Source organism: Lolium perenne, chromosome 2, assembly GCF_019359855.2.
Source record: "Lolium perenne isolate Kyuss_39 chromosome 2, Kyuss_2.0, whole genome shotgun sequence".
NCBI classification, from domain to species: Eukaryota; Viridiplantae; Streptophyta; class Magnoliopsida; order Poales; family Poaceae; genus Lolium; species Lolium perenne.
In genome coordinates, this window is record NC_067245.2 from 47,868,987 (window position 1) to 47,874,464 (window position 5,478).

General features: G+C 42.4%; 1 non-coding gene across 1 annotated transcript; it reads left to right on the top strand.

The window, feature by feature from the left end:
* Window positions 1–5,049: 5,049 nt before the first annotated feature.
* TRNAL-CAG (transfer RNA leucine (anticodon CAG)) lies at window positions 5,050–5,130 on the top strand. Its single transcript has one exon. It is a non-coding gene; the product is annotated as a tRNA-Leu (tRNA).
* Window positions 5,131–5,478: the final 348 nt, after the last annotated feature.

A 5,478-nucleotide genomic window follows, 5' to 3' on the forward strand; every position in this document is an offset into this window, starting at 1 on the left:
GAAATCTCCTCCCACTACAGCATCCAAGGCATATCTATAGCGAATCATAAGCCCAAAATAAAAGTTACTAAGGAGCAAACTTAGAGTCATTTGAGGTTTAGCTTTACGATAAGAATCAAAAATTCTGGACCAAGCATCTTTAAAACTCTCCTCATCCCCTTGTTTAAAAGTGAAGACTAATTCCTCAGGTGAAGAAGTAACAGGTGCAGAGCTAGACATGGTAACAAAAGTAAAATGCAAGTAACTAAATTTTTTTGTGTTTTTAATATGGAGAATGCAAACAAAACAGTAAATAAAGTAAAGCTAGCAACTATTTTTTTTGTCTTTTTATATAATGCAGCAAACAAAGTAGTAAATAAAAGTAAAGCAAGACAAAAACAAAGTAAAGAGATTGAAAGTGGAGACTCCCCTTGCAGCGTGTCTTGATCTCCCCGGCAACGGCGCCGGAAATTTAGCTTGACACGCGTACAGCACGCGACCATTGGGAACCCCAAGTGGAAGGTGTGATGCGTACAGCAGTAAGTTTCCCTCAGTAAGAAACCAAGGTTTATCGAACCAGTAGGAGTCAAGAAGCACGTTGAAGGTTGATGGCGGCGAAGTGTAGTGCGGCGCAACACCAGGGATTCCGGCGCCAACATGGAACCTGCACAACACAACCAAATTACTTTGCCCTAACGTGACAGTGAGGTTGTCAATCTCACCGGCTTGCTGTAACAAAGGATTAGATGTATAGTGTGGATGATGATTGTTTGCAGAAAACAGTAGAACGAGTATTGCAGTAGATTGTATTCGATGTAAAAGAATGGACCGGGGTCCACAGTTCACTAGAGGCGTCTCTCTGATAAGAATAAGCATGTTGGGTGAACAAATTACAGTTGGGCAATTGACAAATAAAGAGGGCATGACCATGCACATACATGTTATGATGAGTATTGTGAGATTTAATTGGGCATTACGACAAAGTACATAGACCGCTATCCAGCATGCATCTATGCCTAAAAAGTCCACCTTCAGGTTATCATCCGAACCCCTTCCAGTATTAAGTTGCAAAACAACAGACAATTGCATTAAGTATGGTGCGTAATGTAATCAACAAATACATCCTTAGACATAGCATCGATGTTTTATCCCTAGTGGCAACAGCACATCCACAACCTTAGAACTTTCTGTCACCGTCCCAGATTTAATGGAGGCATGAACCCACTATCGAGCATAAATACTCCCTCTTGGAGTTACAAGCAAAAACTTGGCCAGAGCTTCTACTAGTAACGGAGAGCATGCAAGATCATAAACAACACATAGGTAATAGATTGATAATCAACATAACATAGCATTCTCTATTCATCGGATCCCAACAAACACAACATGTAGCATTACAGATAGATGATCTTGATCATGTTAGGCAGCTCACAAGATCCAACAATGAAGCACAATTAGGAGAAGACGACCATCTAGCTACTGCTATGGACCCATAGTACAGGGGTGAACTACTCACTCATCACTCCGGAGGCGACCATGGCGGTGAAGAGTCCTCCGGGAGATGATTCCCCTCTCCGGCAGGGTGCCGGAGGCGATCTCCTGAATCCCCCGAGATGGGATTGGCGACGGCGGCGTCTCTGGAAGGTTTTCCGTATCGTGGCTCTCGGTACTGGAGTTATTATCGACGAAGGCTTAAGTAGGCGGAGGAGGTAGGTCAAGGGCGACGCGAGGGGCCCACACAGCAGGGCCGCGCGGCCAGGGGGTGGGCCGCGCCGCCCTGGCGTGTCGCCGCCTCGTCGCCCCACTTCGTTTCTCCCCCGGTGTTCTGGAAGCTTCGTGGAAAAATAAGATCCTGGGCGTTGATTTCGTCAAATTCCGAGAATATTTCCTTACTAGGATTTTTGAAACCAAAAACAACAGAAAACAGCAACTGGCTCTTCGGCATCTCTTTAATAGGTTAGTACCGGAAAATGCATAAATATGACATAAAGTATGTATAAAACATGTAGGTATCATCAATAAAGTGGCATGGAACATAAGAAATTATCGATACGTTGGAGACGTATCACCGGGCTATAGCTGTTTTGGGAGACCGCGGCTATATCATGTAGCTGGCTATTTTAAACATTGGTTTGATGTGATGTGTGAGATTGTTCGGACTGCCTCACCGCCCCACTACGAACCTAAAAGGGGTAGTCTTAGCCTCGGTGTCCGCGAACGCACTTGCGATAGTTTTCAAACAACATATGGATGGAGGTGGCCAGGAGGTTGAACGGTGTTGCATCTACCACATCAACAACCGCCGGTCTCGATGGTGTGGTGCAGTAGGGTCCTAATGACATACTTGACATGATGGATTCGTGCAGGGCATGGGAGATGCTTGACGATGTGATATTTCTTTCAACATTATCCGTGGAGGGGTAATCAGGTGGCGCATGAATTATCAATGTTTGTTTATAGATCTCAGGAGATTCGTGTTTGGAAGTGCGACCCTCAGAGTATTTATTTAGGGTAAGCAGCAGGACTCTACAACAATATTTTATTAATCACATAGCACTTACATCATCAATTAGGGATAAAATAAAAGTTGGTGGCAAACAAAGCACTTGGTTCAGTATCACACTCCTTAGCTAACAAATGAGCGGCATAATTTGCACAACTAGAGCGATAAGTAAAATCTAATTTTGTGAATGGCGTGGCCTGAATACAAATATCTTCAACAATTGGTGCCGCTGCCATCACCGTGAAACCTCCATCGTTCAATATCTCGATCATCTCCAGCCTATCCGATTGAATCATCATCTTATTCGCTCCCACTTGATTTGCTAATTAAACGCCACGTCCGGTTGCAACGCTTCTATAGTAGTTGCATCAAGAGGAAAATCAGTAGGTTCATTCGGAGCTGCAAGAAAAATCCCTTTACCATTGCGGATCACAACACCCATTGATCCTCTTCTGGTTTATTGATTAAAAGTTGTGTCAACATTCACTGGCACAAAACCCTCTCAAGCTTTCATCCAAGTGATTTCCCTCATATTCTTTCTTGGGCATTCTGCACAATTAAAATTAGTGACTAATGTTTGAATGTTTAAAACCAGCGGGTTTACCGGTTGCACCATCTCCCCATGACCTTTTGTCGCCTAATGCACCAAATATACCATACAGTAGTGATGATGACCCCCTTACATCAGCATAAATTTTATCTTGGGGTTTTATGAACTTGCGCATCATCAAGTAGTCGAGTACAGCACTACGTCATCAACTATATTCCATAGGCCCATTTTCTTCCAAATTTGGCTCCAACACATAAAAATAAAGTGTGTCTAATATCTTCGCATGATTTATAGCAAAGTGGACAAGAACTATTAACCTTGATGTGTATGTTCGTCAAAACTGCCGAGCATTGTGACTTACTTGCACGCCTAGTCTCCTACCCTGCTGCCATGCATGCATGGGAGAAGCCTTAGAGCAAGTACAATAAGTCCTAGTCAGTTGGCTATAAGGATTAAAATAGTATATTATTGTTTAGTTGGAGGAGAGAGAAGGAGAGTGGGCTCTTATGCAAGAGCCAGCGCTAGCACGTGCTTCTAGGCACTTTGTGAGAGTGAAAAGTGGGTCATCCATTGATAAAGTACTATATTTTTGTAGCACATTATTGTATGTATTGACTCTAAGTTGGCTATAGATGACAAGGCACTTGCATATGTTTACAAAAAATGCAAAGTGGTCAAGGAACAACTAATTTGCTACATATTTAATTACAACAAATTTAACCAAACTAATTTACGAAAGTCACAAATGATTACAACAAAAATCCAATATGTTTGGGAACAATGCATAGTGACCGAGCAAAAATTAATTTCCTACATCTTTAATCACAACAAAATTCACCAAACTATTCTTACAAAAGTCACAAACGATTACAATAAAATTTTCATATTTTTGGGAACAATACAAAGTGGTGAAGCAACAACTAATTTTCTATAGATTTAATTACAACAAAAATCACGAAACTATCTTCAGAAAAGTCATAGACCTTTACAACAAAAATCCATATGTTTAAGATTATAATGCGAAGTGGTCAAGCTATAACTAATTTACTACATATTAAATTATAACAAAAATATTTAGCTAGCTAGGCATTCAACTAGACCATACCTCTGCAGGCACATGGTAGAGGAAGCATGCAGGAGAACAGCGCTGCAGCTCTGTGCACGCAAGCACATAAGAGTATCCTGCAATAGCTAGCTGCAGCCAGTGGCACCTAGGTGACAGCTCATGAATTGCGGGGCCAACACTACGCAAGTGGCATGCGGAAGTGGCAGATGAGCGGAATCTGCGCGTGGCTTTGGATCGACCGATAACTCCTCCTCGGATCGGTCGGCCGAATAGAAGCATTTCCTAAATTTTTAACTTCTGTTGGTAACTTTTCCATAGCTCCACCCATATTGGATTCTGATTTGCATTACCTGACCCTACCGAGTTTATTTTATTTTATGTTGTAGTTCAAGATGTAACTCTCCTTTCTGGTAATAAATAAAACGCCATCTGGCTTTCCTTCAAAAAAATGGACACGTTTTTGGCTAAATTATGAGCCAAACAATGGGCCGGAAGTCGTCAATATCATCTTCACCTTCCTTTTTTATATAAGCCCACCTGGTTCGAACCACACACTCTCTGTAACCACCGTGACTGGTTGTACAAGAGCAGCCATCGCAGCATCAACTGATGCCACACTGAGAATTAGAGAAAGAATGTGTATTGGAGAAGCAGGATTATTAGTACATCGTTGGATTCAGTGATTCGCGTTCGCACTTCATATAGCATTGTGAAGTACTCCATTACTTGTATTGGTGGAGGAAGTTAGTAAGATAAATGTAAGTTAGTTAGCACGTATATAGACGCTACAGCTCAGGTTGAACATCACCTGCCTTACTTTTTTGACTGTACCCAGTCCGTCAGAGGTCTCCCTGTGACGATATGAGGCCAAAGCCTGTAGCGAAATTTGGGAAGGTGAGATAAAGTAGAGACTCTATATATATAACTTTCGTGTGCCAGCATTAGCATCAAGTCAAGATGGCCGAGTTGGTCTAAGGCGCCAGTTTCAGGTACTGGTCCGAAAGGGCGTGGGTTCAAATCCCACTCTTGACAAGCAATTTTTTTTTCATTTTTCCACATCTCAACTTTCTCGCTAGCTCAACTTGGCTTCGTCCAAGCAAGAAAACATTATGTAAACGATTCCGATTTCTTCAGTTCCCTTCCTCAATTGAGGCAAAACAACGTGCCCGGTGCACTAGTGTAAGCAACGCACCAATGCCACCAGGGAGCACGCAAGCCAACTAACTTCTATCTTCGGCACACAGCTGAGCACTGCCGAATGTCTCTGAATTTTCATGACGCAGAGCAAACGATTCCGATTTCTTGACGCAACCAAGATAAAGTTTCTGGATTTTCTTGACGGAAGGCAAACGATTCCGAGTGTTTCAGTTTCCTTTCTCA